Source organism: Staurois parvus, unplaced genomic scaffold, assembly GCF_062004578.1.
Source record: "Staurois parvus isolate SC_StPar_1 unplaced genomic scaffold, SC_StPar_1.0 ptg001145l, whole genome shotgun sequence".
Taxonomy (NCBI): domain Eukaryota; kingdom Metazoa; phylum Chordata; class Amphibia; order Anura; family Ranidae; genus Staurois; species Staurois parvus.
The window spans coordinates 12,898-29,061 of NW_028318941.1; positions in this window are offsets into that span (position 1 = coordinate 12,898).

The following is a 16,164-nucleotide window of genomic DNA, read 5'->3' on the forward strand; positions in this document are numbered from 1 at the left end:
TTGGCTGGGACTTGCTTACCTGCTTTCGCTGTGTACAATTTTGGGCCTGAAACCCTGGAAACAGGCAGCGAGGTACAGGTACGTCGTATTTCCTGCAGAGCCCGCCTGTCCACAGTACATTGCGGGCGGTCGCTAAGCAGATATATATAACAAGAAGAAAAAATTCTGAATGGGGGGAGCTACTGTTGGGGTCCAGAGATGGCTTTTAACCTTTTCCGATCGTGTGAGAGACCATCACAGTGGTTACATGTTCGGAATGCTCACCTCCACCTTGATCCAGTTAAAGGGCGGCGGGAAGGGGTTAATATACTTGTATGTTAGAACTGCCAATTCTACTGGTTGTTCCAGATATATCTTGCATTTTCCTTTGTAAATATATATTCTGGAGCTGACATTTTGGTGTAAGATTGCTGAAGGAAATATGACTTCTCTCAAAATTCAGCCATAGATGGAGCAATTTCTTTGTTCTTCATTGTGTTCTCCAGGGAAGGATGGGGGGGGGGGGGAGGTGATGCCATTGCTGCCAGGAGAACACAGTGATTACTGCTAGTATCTATAATTTATTTTATTTATTTCAGGTACTTATATATCACCGTCAATTTACGCTTCTCATATATATTGTACATTCACATCAGTCCCTAACCCTCAAGGGGCGTACAATCTAAGGTCCCTAACTCACATTCATACATACACATACTAGGGACAATTTAGACAGGATCCAATTAACCTACCAGCATGTCTTTGGAGAGTGGGAGGAAACCGGAGTACTCGGAGGAATCCCACGCAGGCACAGGGAGAACATGCAAACTCCAGGCAGGAGGTGCCGTGGCTGGGATTCGAACCAACAACCCGAGTACTGCCAGGTGGAAGTGCTAACCATTTAGCCATTGTGCTGCCCCATCTATAATAGCCGCTAACAATAATCGCATGTAAAATCCGGCAGGCTGGTTGTACCCAAGTTGATCAATTTGATCAACTTTGGTAAATTCAGCCTGCCCATACATGGTTGGAATCTTGGCCGGTCCCTGCTGAACCGACCGAGATTTGAACCATTTGTGATCGGCTACAGTATCTTCACCTCACATACAGACTGTAGTTCTATCAAGGATGGGGAGGAGACAAATTGCAGATATTACCATGGCATGCCTAGCAGATCAGGACTGTCCATTTAGTTGGTGTAGATATGTATGCTCGGGTGCAAGGAGTAGCATGAGTGAGCAGCAGTAGCCTCTTTATATGTGTGCAAGAGTTGCATGATTCTCGCATGGCCAGTCAAGATCCTGGACCCAGAAGACCAGGTGAGTATAGACCCTGGTGATGGAGCTCATAGGCCCTGGTGATGGAGCTCATAGGCCCTGGTGATGGAGCTCATAGGCCCTGGTGATGGAGCTCATGGGTTTTGCATCGCTGAAGGAGAGGCCAATCACACTGAGATAAGTGCTCGGCTGAATACAGAGGTGTGGTCGGTGATGGCGTCCTTTGTGCCGAGACTTCTAGGTCCATGTATAGGTTATCTCTGTTCCTGCACATGTGAGTTATGCCTGGTACACACTATCAGTTGTTTTTTTTTTTTTGTCCAGCCCAGCGGTCAAAAAACTGAAGATCTCGGAAGGAACTCTCTGTACTAACTGCAATCTCCCCGCTGAGCTATTGTGTCCTGATGTACAAACGGGCCGAATGTCAGCCGGGTTTCTGTTGAGCTGGCTGATACAGGGCGATATTTGGGGCCATGTGTTAGGGGATTCAGACCTTGAAAACAGAGGGTCTCCTGTACGTTACGTTGTGTAAAATCACGTATTCATTTCCATATTTATTTCAGGAATTTCTACTACTGATCTCTGTCTATGAATGAACTTTGTGAAGTTCCCTGGGATCATTCGTTCAGCTACTTTTGAGGTCCTAGCAGGTTTGCTTTTAAAGGATCTGTTCACCTTCTCGAACATGTTACACCTGTATTCAGGGTGTAACATGGTAATGCTGCATTTGCTGATAGCGGGTGCAATGCTTTCTAGGCTCCTAGTAAAAATAAATACATGAATGCACATTTTACCATATTTTTCGCTCCATAAGATGCACCTGACCGTAAGACCTAGTTTTTAGAGGAGGAAAACAAGAAAAAAAATATTCTGAACCAATGGACTGCAGACACAGTACAGGAGATGACCAGAGACTGCAGATGTACTACAGGAGATGACCAGAGACTGCTGACACAGTACAGGGGATGACCGGAGACTGCGGACACAGTGCAGGAGATGACCAGAGACTGCGGACACAGTACAGGAGATGACCAGAGACTGCGGACATAGTACAGGAGATGACCAGAGACTGCGGACACAGTACAGGAGATGACCAGAGACTGCGGACACAGTGCAGGAGATGACCAGAGACTGCGGACACAGTGCAGGAGATGACCAGAGACTGCGGACACAGTGCAGGAGATGACCAGAGACTGCGGACACAGTACAGGGGATGACCAGAGACTGCAGATGTACTACAGGAGATGACCGGAGACTGCGGACACAGTACAGGAGATGACCAGAGACTGCGGACACAGTACAGGAGACCGGATGACCGGAGTGGAAATTTGACAGGTACCCGCTCCTACTTCCGCTGTGATCGCCTAGGCGATCAGAAGCGGAAGTTGTCCTCCATGTCGGATTTTTAGCTTTCGATTACTGCTTGCTGCTGGCAATATGCACTGTGCTCTCCTGGCAGGAACAGCACCCTGTTCCACCATCAACATTGACTGTGTGTTGATGGGGGGAATCAAGTGATTTTCTGCTGTTTAGTGTGCAGGCGGTATAAAGGGGCCGTTTCACTCAAGGTATGCCATGAGTAACTGTCACAGTTGCTTGTGCTCTCAACTGAACTGACAAGCCATCAAAAGTCCTAGCTGATCATATGTGCAGCACCATTGCAGCTGCAGATCAGAGGCTAAGATGGTAGCCTCCTTGGCTGTAAAGGAGAGGAGGGTTCGGTTCCCCTTTAAGTTACACCCTTTTCTCCAGCAGCTGGCTGCTCCCAGCTGTATTTGGATGGATTATTAGTCATGCTCTATATTGTGTGTATACAGTCACATGCCGGACAAACAACAATAGACACAGATGTCACATTCTGGGGGTTTGACAAGTCGGTGAAATCTGTTTTCTACATTTTAAGGCCAAGTTATTGTTATTACAGCGTTGGTAAACCTGCATTGTTTGTACCTACAGCACACAGCCACTGTGTATAGCAGCGTTTTTCAACCACTGTGCCGCGGCACACTAGTGTGCCGCGAGATATTGTCTGGTGTGCCGTGGGAAAAATTCCAGTTTCATCTGTAACATGTGGCTTCGGCTCACAAATAGACCAATCATTAGAATCTAATGATTCAGTGGTCGGCAAGCCGCGGCTCGCGAGCCACATGCGGCTCTTTACCCAGTCTAATGCGGCTCTTCTGTGTGCCGGGCGCCTGCTCCCCTCCCTCCTCTCGGTCGGCCGCTCCCCTGCCTCCTCTCGGTTGGCAGCCCCAAAAGTCCGCGCGGACCTTTTAATCCGGCTTGCGGATGTGGCTGTCAGGATGTGTGTAGGCGGGGCAGCGTGCCGAACGTGAGGGGAGGGGAGCTAGGCTCCTCTCACAGTCCGCCCTGAAGACCCGAACGGCGCGGGAAGACAGCGAGAGGAACGCAAAAGGTAAGTGAATTGACACGGGGGACTTGGCTTACTAGAAGGGGGGGGGGGGAATAGTACTGTGGGGGATGAAATACTATATGAGGGATGAATTACTTTATGAGGGATGAAATACTATATGGGGGGATGAAATACTATATGGGGGATGAATTACTATATCAGGGATGAATTACTATATGAGGGATGAAATACTATATGGGGGGATGAAATACTATATGGGGGGATGAAATACTATATGGGGGGATGAATTACTATATGAGGGATGAAATACTATATGGGGGGATGAAATACTATATGAGGGATGAAATACTATATGGGGGATGAATTACTATATGAGGGATGAATTACTGTATGAGGGATGAAATACTATATGGGGGGATGAAATAATTATAAAATAATTTCTTTGTGTTTGATTACTATTCAAGAGAATTACTTTATATATAGTCAATATAGGCACAGAGGTAATTTTTTTTAACATTTTCTAATGGTGGTGTGCCTCGTGATTTTTTTCATGAAAAAAGTGTGCCTTTGCACAAAAAAGGTTGAAAAACACTGGTGTATAGGAAGGTTACCTTCTATTTAACCCCTCGCCTACCGGGCACTTCTACCCCCTCCCTGCCCAGGCCAATTTCCAGCTTTCAGCGCTGTCACACTTTGAATGACAATTACGCGGTCATGCAACACTGTACCCATATGAAATTTTTATAATTTTTTTTGAGACAGATAGAGCTTTCTTTTGGTGGTATTTAATCACCTCTGGGGATTTTTATTTTTTTCTTAAACCAAAAACCACTGACAATTTTGGGAAAAAAACAAACTTGTTTTTTCTTAGTTTTTGTTATACAATTTTGTAAATAAGTGATTTTTCTCCTTCACTGATATGCACTGATGGGCACTGATAGGCTGCACTGATGAGGAGGCACTGATAGGCATTGACAGGCATCACTGATACGCGGCACTGATACGCGACATAGAAAGGAAGATCAGATGGGCACTGATATGTGGCATTGATGGGCACTGGCACGTGGCACTTCTGGGGCCACACTGATAATCAGTGCCCTGATGATCAGTGTACATGTCCCCTCCGCGGAAAGCCGATTACCGGCTCTCCTGTCCTCTCCTCTGTCAGCGTGACAGCTCGAGAGGAGAGAAACGCCGATAACCGGCATTTCCGTGTTTACATGTGATCAGCTGTGATTGGACACAGCTGATCACATGACCGAGCCGACATCTTCGGCTCTTTCCGTGATCTGCTGTGTCTGAGGGACACAGCGCACCGGCGATCGCCGCGCTGCACGCTCCCTGAGCCGCGCATGCACAGTGAGAATGGATGGACGTCATATGACGTCCTCCCAGAACGAGAGAACCGCCTTGCGCCCATCATTGTACTATAGGGCGGGCGGAAGGTGGTTAAAGAAGGTGATATACTTCATTTTTGTTGAAGCACTGCCTCCTGACCGCTCCAAATATTCCACACTTCCTGCTTCCTCTTGCCACCCACCCACAATGGATTCTCCCGGTGGCTTGGTCTTCACTACAGGATGTTCAGGCAGTAGAGGAGGCAGGTATTTGACCCGTCCGGTCGTTTCAATACTTTCCATGGTCGACAAGCAGTAAAGAGGCAGCTGCTGAAAGATATTGGCCCTTTTATTACAGGTATGTTTTTATATGCAGAAATACCTTGTACTGACAGTGTCACTTCCAGGCTTGGTTACATGGGCATACTACAGCACCCCCTGTGCGAGGGCCAGCTGTACCCACCTGAAGATGCACAGATGTTGCATGCATCCCTGTGCAAGCGGAGTCATTGATGTCTGTTGAGACGCACAGCTGCTGCTCTCAGTTTAACATCCATATGAGTACAGATGTACGGCCCCAAACAGACGGTATATGTTTGGGGCCTTGCACCCTCACAAATGTCAAATTGAGAGCAGAAGCTGTGTCTAACCCTCAAGGGGTGTACAATCTAAGGTCCCTAACTTACATTCATACATACACATACTAGGGACAATTTAGACAGGAGCCAATTCACCTACCAGCATGTCTTTGGAAGGTTGGAGGAAACTGGAGTACCCGGAGGAAACCCAGGTAGGCACAGGGAGAACATGCAAACTCCAGGCAGGTGGTGCCATGGTTTGTATTTGAACCAATGACCCTAGTACTGCCAGGTGGAAGTGCTAACCATTTAGCCATTGTGCTGCCCACATATGCATCCCTGTGCAGGCAAACACGTCCCTCACATTATTTATTTATTTCAGGTACTTACATATCACCATCAATGTACGCAGCACTTTACATATATATTGTACATTCACATCAGTCCCTAACCCTCAAGGGGTGTACAATCTAAGGTCCCTAACTCACATTCATACATACACATACTAGGGACAATTTAGACAGGAGCCAATTCACCTACCAGCATGTCTTTGGAGTGTGGGAGGAAACCGGAGTACCCGGAGGAAACCCACGCAGGCACAGGGAGAAAAACATGCAAACTCCAGGCAGGTGGAGCCCGTGGCTGGGATTCGAACCAACGAGCCGAGTACTGCCAGGCAGAAGTGCTAACCATTTAGCCACTGTGCTGCCCACATGGGAGGATGTTCTAGTACATCTGTGTGAATGAGGCCTAAAACGGAACTCTGGGCATAATAATAATCTATATGACGCAGTCTGTCAATGGCGTTGGGCAGACAGATGTAGTAATTTACTGATGGTTTATGCTCCAGGATCTTGTTGATTGAAAGATCCTGAGTGAAGTGTTCTATGAGGACCTGGCGTATACAAACTGTGGGGCATTGCAATATTTTTGGTTTATTGCTCAAGTGTAATGCTTCCCAGTAAGTTCAATCCACATCAGAAATATGATTTCATGGCTGGTTGGCCCACATTTAATAACAATTAAAAATCAAAGTTCAATACCACAAACGGTTTCCATTGTAGGGGTTTCCACCATAAATATATAAATGATAGCCTCCTGGCAACCTCTTGCAGCACCTCTGCTGAGACCTCAAGTCTTTGCTCTCACCAAGTTCCAGCACCACTGTGCTCTCGTGCGACCTCTGCACTCTGCACTCTGCACTCCGCTTCCTGCTTCACCCGGCCAACTTCCTGGTCTTGGCAGGGACCTCCTGTCTGTTCCACCTCAGTCTTCACCTGTACTGTGCAGGCATGCACCTCTCTTGCTGCTCGCCTGCAGACTTGTTTCTGGGAAGGGTGGAGCCCTGACCTGCTATCCAGCCCTAGATTAGTGGTGGTCATGATGCAGGAGATGGTCAGAGACTGCAGACATTATGCAGGAGATGGTCAGAGACTGCGGACATGATGCAGGAGACGGTCAGAGACTGCGGACATGATGCAGGAGACGGTCAGAGACTGCGGACATGATGCAGGAGACGGTCAGAGACTGCGGACATGATGCAGGAGACGGTCAGAGACTGCGGACATGATGCAGGAGACGGTCAGAGACTGCGGACATGATGCAGGAGACGGTCAGAGACTGCGGACATGATGCAGGAGACGGTCAGAGACTGCGGACGTGATGCGGGAGACGGTCAGAGACTGCGGACGTGATGCGGGAGACGGTCAGAGACTGCGGACGTGATGCGGGGGACGGCCCGAGACTGCGGACGTGATGCGGGGGACGGCCCGAGACTGCGGACGTGATGCGGGGGACGGCCCGAGACTGCGGACGTGATGCGGGGGACGGCCCGAGACTGCGGACGTGATGCGGGGGACGGCCCGAGACTGCGGACGTGATGCGGGGGACGGCCCGAGACTGCGGACGTGATGCGGGGGACGGCCCGAGACTGCGGACGTGATGCGGGGGACGGCCCGAGACTGCGGACGTGATGCGGGGGACGGCCCGAGACTGCGGACGTGATGCGGGGGACGGCCCGAGACTGCGGACGTGATGCGGGGGACGGCCCGAGACTGCGGACGTGATGCGGGGGACGGCCCGAGACTGCGGACGTGATGCGGGGGACGGCCCGAGACTGCGGACGTGATGCGGGGGGCGGCCCGAGACTGCGGACGTGATGCGGGGGGCGGCCCGAGACTGCGGACGTGATGCGGGGGGCGGCCCGAGACTGCGGACGTGATGCGGGGGGCGGCCCGAGACTGCGGACGTGATGCGGGGGGCGGCCCGAGACTGCGGACGTGATGCGGGGGGCGGCCCGAGACTGCGGACGTGATGCGGGGGGCGGCCCGAGACTGCGGACGTGATGCGGGGGGCGGCCCGAGACTGCGGACGTGATGCGGGGGGCGGCCCGAGACTGCGGACGTGATGCTGCAGTTGTTGGGAGATATATATAACATGAGACCACTAAAAATCACTGCTATAACAGGTGAGTGGGGAAACACAGATTAGCAAGCATCCCCAAATGCTCCCAATACGTGAAAACTATACCTTTTTTTTTTTTTGTGGTGCGATTTTTTTTTTTTTTTTTTTTGAGCCCATTTAAAATGAGTGGGCTAAAATTGCACTGCAAAAAATTGCATGCGATTTGCACAGGTATGTGGTGGAATTCTTGTCCAATTTGCATGCATTTTCCCGCACTGCTCCTGTGTGAACCCAGATTTGTTATGTTTGAGTTCACACAGGAGCAGTGGGGGAAACCTCGCTGCAGGACAGCTTCACCCCAGATAAGCTCCAGCTCTGTGGACTGCGGACATCAGTGACTGCGACTTGGGCTCCTGCCTCTCCCAAAACTTTTGTTCCCCACATCTCTAGGGGCTCTCCCTCCAGTGGTTCAAGCCATCCACTGGACCCCCTCCCCAGCCCTGCTATACCAGATTGCCACTGTTAGACACCGAAAAGCCACTTAACGGGTCTGGGGGTTTGAAATCCCTGCGACCTTTCTCTCCTTTCTTTGCAGTGTTTGACAGTACAGACTGCAAGGATTCTAATTGGTCAGCTCCGTCGCATGGATGGCGCTGACCAATCAGAAGCCGTCTAGCCCGTCTTGTCAGCACTGCGGGGAGAGGAAAGCCCTGGGGATTTCTAATACCGAGACCAGTAAGGTGGCTTTTTGGTGTCGTGGGAAACCGCATGCGATTTCAGACAGAAATCGCACTGCATTTCTGTTCAAATCGCATCGCACCGCACAGGTATCGGTGAGTACTTGACTGAAAGTTTTGGTACTCCTACTCGCCGGTAAAAAAAAAAAAAAGCTGTATTGGTGCAACCCTAATTTAGACTGAGGAGGGAAGGCAAAATCTAAGCAGATAAAACTTTTTCGCTTGAAGTTGCCTTTTTAATTGTTGCTTTCTTGTAGTCCGTTTAAAATGACAGGTCTGTCTAGGACTACCCTGTCCGGGGTGACAAAACTGCTGCAGAGCGAGTACTCGACTATAAAGGAAATGGAAGAATAAATTTCTACTGCCAGGATCTACAAGTAACAATGGAGACTCAGAAGAAAAAAAAAACTGCTGCATTCATGCACTGGCAGATGACATATGGCATTTTTTTTTTTTTTTTTAATTTTGCAACCGTTCCATTTCAAAGATTTTCTTCCAAATCATCCCAGGAGTTCTCAAACCAGAGGCAGAATTGTTCTGCAAGGAGCTAAGATTAACCACAGTGCTGGGCTGCTTAGCAGGAAGCTAAGCCTGCATATGTAATTAGCATGTAAATGATGTACAAGAACGGGGCCATTGCAGAATTCTTTTTCGGAATGTAGTTCTCTTGCAGTGCTGGGTTTCCTCAATGGTGTTCCTGAATGGCTTCTCTATAAATATACATTTTTTTCAGGTTTTGTGTTCTTTTTGACGAAGTATGACTACCTTTCAGAGCCATTGTATTTGAACACAAAGCTTGCATTGTTTGAGCTGATATGCACAAGTGAACTGCAACTTTGTGTTCAGGCTGGTGTGTGCAGTGAACACATTGCTGCTTTTTCAAGAAATCACAAATGTTTTGTTTATCCACTTGCCCTCCGGAGGATTTACCCCCCTTCCTGACCAGGCCATTTCTTACATTACGGCGCTGCGTTACTTTAACCTCCCTAGCTGTCTGATTATGTCTGTATTTCTGTGCTCAAAGCGGTACATTGTTTTCAATGGGAATGTGTTTTTATTGTAGGCCTGTAATTCTTAGGAATAACTCACTGAAATCTGTCCGAACAAGAGTCTAGTAAACATCCCGGGGAGGATAAAATTTGAAACACGAAATCATAAATTATAATATAATCATAAAAAATAATATGCCGGCATTCGTCTTCTGGGTTCCGTTCCCTGCGAGCGTCGGGATGTACAGGAAACGGAAACGGCGGGAGATTAATAAAGTCAAAATTTTACATACACATAATACACTAAAATCACATAGTATAACATTCCTGTATCAAACCATTTCACATATATTTTGTCCCGAGTGCTTTGTCCGGCGCCCTGCCTGCATTTTTACTGTTCTTTCTGCCTGGAAACTGAGAAACGTCCATGATGTCCAAAAAGCGTCCCTTTACGTCAAAAGCGGTTTTAGACCGGCTAGAGAACAGCGATAGTAAATCAGAACCACTTGCAGAATTGAGTGATAATGATTCGTGGGGAAAATTCATCATCAGACACTGAAAACGATTCTGCGACTTTGCTCAGTGATGTGCGAACTTGGCGCTATATTTCACATTTCAGTGTTTTTGGTTTGATTACATTATTGTATTAAATTTATTATTATATTTTTTATGATTATTTATTAAATTATAGTTTATGATTTCGTGTTTCAAATGTTATCATCCCCGGGATGTTTACTAGACTCTTGTTCGGACAGATTTCAGTGAGTTATTCCTAAAAATTTCAGGTCTACAATAAAAAAAAATGCATATTTCCATGCAAAAAAATGTACCGCTCTGAGCACAGAAATGCTGACATAATCAGACCACTAGGGAGGTTAAACATGTTGAGAAAAAAAAATGTAAAAATTAAAATTTCGCAATAAATTTAGGCTACGGTTGTAGCAGGACACTGATGGGCATTGGGGGGGGGGGGGGGGGGGGGGACCTGCCTTGATGTCACTGACATCCCCAGTGACACCAATACAAGCCAAAGTCCTTGGCGTCATTCTGGACTCATACCTCTCCTCCTTCCAACCCCATGTCAAATCCCTTACAAACACATGCAGGCTCCACCTTCGCAACATCGCCAAAATACGCTCCTTCCTTACCCCAGACACCACTAAGCTACTCGTACACTCCCTGATTATCTCACGCCTGGACTACTGCAACTCCCTCCTCACTGGCCTACCCCAGTGCAGGCTCTCCCTGCTCCAGACCATCCTAAACTCAGCGTCTAGACCAGGGGTGGGCAAACTTTTTGACTTGAGGGCCGCAATGGGTTCATATATTGGACCCGGGGGCCGGACCAAGAGTAGATGAATGATGTGTATGTGTCATCCATAGTAAGTATAGTAATATTCCCCCATAGTAAGCATAGAAATTAATCCCCCATATAGTAATTCATCCCCCCTATAGTAATTCATCCCCCCTATAGTAATTCATCCCCCCTATAGTAATTCATCCCCCATATAGTAAGTCCCCCCTGTGTCAATTCACTTACCTTTGCTCCGCGCGTTCCTCTCGCCGTGTTCTCGCGCCATTCCGGTGTAGCATGAAAGCCTGTCTCCTATGAGGATCTGTCCCCATCGACGTATCTGCGCATGTGCCAGTTTCCGGCATTAGCAGCCGATCGGCGATCTCCGGCACGTGCGCAGATACGTCGAGGGGGACAGATCCTCATAGGAGACAGATTTTCATGCTACACCGGTCTTCAGGGCGGACTGTGAGAGGAGCCTAGCGGGAGCCTAGCTCCGCGGGCCGGATTAAAAGGTCCGCCAGGCTGTATACGGCCCGCGGGCCGTAGTTTGCCCATTGCTGGTCTAGACTCATCCACCTCACCAACCGCTCCACCTCTGCCACCCCCCTCTGCCCATTTCTCCACTGGCTCCCTATCGCCCAACACATCAAATTCAAACTACTCACTCTGATCTACAAAGCCGTTCACAACACTGCCCCTAACTACCTCACCAACCTGATTCCCAAGTATCGCCCTACCCATACCCTCCTCACAGGACCTCCTTCTATCTTGCTCCCTGGTCTCCTCCTCCCACGCACGTCTGCAAGACTTCTCCAGGTCCTCCCCCCATCCTCTGGAACTCACTACCCCAATCCATCAGACCGTCACCTTCCCTCTTCACCTTCAGGCGCTCCCTGAAAACCCACCTCTTCAGGGAAGCCTACCCCACCTAACAGCCGTTCTCCTTCATTCCTGCCGGTGAGTAATCACCATCCGGGACCCAGTGATTGACAGCCAAGGACACGAATGGAGACTTGGGTAGGGTGCGCGTGCCTCCTACCCAGAACTGCAAAGTCACGTGTATATTCTATAAATGATTCACTATATCCGGTCTCTCCTGACCCTGCATTCACTATATCCGGTCTCCCCAGACCCTGCATTCACTATATCCGGTCTCTCCGGACCCTGCATTCACTATATCCGGTCTCCCCGGACCCTGCATTCACTATATCCGCTCTCCCCGGACCCTGCATTCACTATATCCGCTCTCCCCGGACCCTGCATTCACTATATCCGCTCTCCCCGGACCCTGCATTCACTATATCCGCTCTCCCCGGACCCTGCATTCACTATATCCGCTCTCCCCGGACCCTGCATTCACTATATCCGCTCTCCCCGGACCCTGCATTCACTATATCTGGTCTCTCCTGACCCGGCATTCACTATACCTGGTCTCCCACAGTACACATACGGAAATGCAATTATTGTAGTAAATATAAACTGCTAAATACCTTTTCTCATCAGCAGTATATAGCAGTCTTGTGACTTCTATCAGTGTCCAGCCGAGCACTGGTTGAAGGAGGAGTTTTCTTTCTGCTCTAGGAGGATGCAGAACCCCTGTCCTCTGGACAGTGCTGATTGGCCCTGTGCTGATCACATGCACCCTCCCAAGGAAAAAAAAAACCCTGTAGCAATACTCACAAAACTGAGCATGTGCAGAATATCTCCACAAGATATGTCTTCTCAGGAGATGAGGGGGAAACTGGAAGAAGGGGGGATCAGAGAAGTCAGGATCAAGCAGCGTTTTTACACAATGCAGAGGATTAACCCCTTAGGTTCCACAGTGAGTATAACAAACATGCTTTCCTGCATCTACAGACTGATTGTACTGTTGTGGGTTTAGTAACACTTTAAGCTCCATTATAGAAACCCCCACAAATCAGACTTCATACAAAGGAGGAGCTCAAAGGCTATTATTGCAGAGATAGAGATGTTAATAGATGTAAAATCCTTCAGTGGTTCCTTTCAGGGCTAAAGGAGAAGTAATGAAACCTCCTTAGACCAGCAGGTAGGGCTTTATCCCTTTTATGAGAGTTCTTTAAATATTGTCACGTTCTATCTGAAACAAACACACACAGAAAACATTCTGGACTTTGAATCTTGGACTGGCAAAAAATAAAATGTGGCGCATCCCATCCTTGCCCAGCCATACAAATTAAATAATGATTGATTTGTGTAGGGGAAGAGTCAAGGGCTTATATGCTTCGGGACCACTGACGGATAATTGGGTATTGCGGTCTGGAAGTAGTTACATCATCCCTTGCAAAAACCAACTTTATTCCCTTTATCTGTTTGGGGTGGGTTGCTAAGAAGTACACTCGGGGGGTTGCTAAGAAGAACACTCGGGGGGTTGCTAAGAAGTGCACACGGGGGGGTTGCTAAGAAGTACACTCGGGGGGTTGCTAAGAAGTGCACACGGGGGGGTTGCTAAGAAGTACACACGGGGTTACTTGCTAAAACTGGGAAGTGCACACGGGGGGGGGGTTGCTAAGAAGTGCACACGGGGGGGTTGCTAAGAAGTACACACGGGGTTACTTGCTAAAACTGGGAAGTGCACAATCTGAGGCAGCTCTGCTTAGAAACCGGTCAGCTTCCAGGTTTTACTGTCAAAGCTTAACTGAACAAGCTGAAGTTAGAAGCTGATTGGCTCCCATATACAGCTGCACCAGATTCTGAGTACTCCAGTTTTAGTAAATCTCCCCCTATGGCCTAGTTCACACTGGCATTGAAAGCAGGCATTTGAGGGACATTTTTAACACTCCTCAAAAGCCTATGAAAATGATACTATGGACAGCACATAGTGCTGCTCACATTATCAAAATATGAAGCATTAGCGGCACTTCAAAAGTGAAGCCTCATATCGAGTCTGGGAGAGTTGGAAGCCTTTCAACTCCTCCCATTCAAGTCTATGGTGACGTGTCTGCAAGTGCATTTTTGGGGCATTTGTACTGTGGTTGTGGTGCGGTTTTAATCCTTGTAAAACATGTCAAAACCACGCATAGGGCTTTTGGGGAGTGTTAACGTTTGTAAACCACCAATCTAACATCCATACTAACGCTATAGGAGATGAATGAATGAATTAGGAAAATTATATATCAAAATTGGTGATATAAAAGATACTGATATATATTTTCCTAATTCATTCATTCACTATTAACACGTTTGGGTATTGATTGGCATTACAATCATGTATGGTTACACATAAGAGATCATGCAGCTATTAGAGATGTAATGTACTATATACAGGTAATAGGTGTTGATAGAGCGCGGCATCTATATTTTCTTCATTTGTATGCACTGATAACTCACATATATGAGGGTGAGCAAGATAGCCTGCGATCTTATTGATAGAAGCTGTTTATTATACACCTTATTGGCTCACAAGTAAATTTTTAATATGGAGCAGAATACATTTTAGCCTAAATTTAAGTTGAAATTTTTTTTTTTTTTTTTAACTTTTTATTGAACATGTTTACTAGCAAAAAGTCAAAAATATATATATATTTTTCCCTCAAAATTGTCGGTCTTTGTTTGTTTATAGTGCAAAAAATAAAAGCGCAGAGGCGATCAAATACCACCGAAATAAAGCTCTATTTGTGGGGGAAAAAGGGACGCAAATTTCATTTTGGGTGCAGCGTTGCATGACCGCGCAATTGTCAGTTAAGTAACGCCGGAGCGTATCGCAAAAAATGGCCTGGTCAGAAAGGGGCGGTAAATCCTCTGGAGGGTGAGGGGTTAAGAGTCAGAAAAGTGTGAACGAGCCCTAAAAGGTGTGATAGCCAACAAGTGCACTTTAAATCTATCCCTTGATGGGTTTCTTGATGAGCTGCAATCATTTATCCGGTGACTCTAATACTACGCTGGCTCTTTGACCTTCTGTCCTGGTCTCTGAGCGTTCTCTAATCTGTATTTCTGCATATAAATGTCAGCACCGATGTTTGACTTTGTGTGCTGAGAACCCCAGCCTGGATCTGTAACCTGCGGGATGTTAAACAGTAATAAGGACGACGACTACCATGAGAACGGCTTTAAGTGACAGCTTAATATTCCGTTGATGTATTTCTAGACGACAGGGTCGAAGGGCTTATCCATGTCATCTCGGCAGCTGTTTTGCTGTTTCCAGAGCAGCAGAGCGTTGTTTAATAGACACACTGTTCTGTGGGGGCAAGATTCGGTGACAGACTCCATTATACCGCTGTGTGCAGATATGACTGGTTTACAGATCATCTCACATAATGTTTTATTGCTAGTGTTACCATTTGGTTTTTTGGTTTTTTTTTTCATCATTTGAGATGATCATCTCAGAGGAACCTGGTAAAGATGAGGATGCTGTCAATATTAAAGAGGAACTTCATCTTCCCCCCCCCCCCCCCCGGGGGTTAATTTTGCTTTTTACCCTATTCCTTAGGTTATACTCCAAGTAACGTAGTGCCCAGGAAATTCAGATTTTTCTACCTGCACTTTGCCACCAGGTGCCAGGTCCCACACCGCCATCTTTCTTTGTCAACGAGGGCTGGTTGGTCTCCTCCAGGTTTTTTCAGCCTGTGCCCTGATGCTGTGCTGGTGGGATCTTATTCCTCCAGCCAACTTTCCCCGGGCCTAAATTTTTGCCTTTTTCCCCCCTTCCTTTTCCGTAGGTTATGCTCAAGCAACATATTCAATATTTAGAATGTTCCACCTGCAATTCACCACTGTACATATGGTCCTATGCCACCATCTTTCCTTGCGTTGGCTGTCCCATTCAGGATCAGTGCCCAGGAAATCCAGATTTTTTTTTTTTTTCCCAGCAGCAGTTTGCCACTGCATGCCAGGCCCCACACCGCCATCTTTCCTTATGTAATTGAGGGCTGGTTGGTCTCTTCCAGGTTCTTGCAGCCTGTGCTGGTGGGTTCTTATTCCTCCAGCCAACTTCCACTGGGCCACATTTTTGCTTCATTTTCCCCAGGCTATACTCAAGCAACATATTCAATATCTAGAATGTTCCACCTGCAATCCAGCACTGTACATCTGGTCTTATGCCACTATCGTTCCTTGCGTTATCAACCAGTTGGCTGTCCCATCCAGGATCAGTGCCCAGGAAATCCACATTTTTTTTTTTTTTGCACCAGCAGTTTGCCACTACATGCCAGGTCCCACACCGCCATCTTTCCTTAT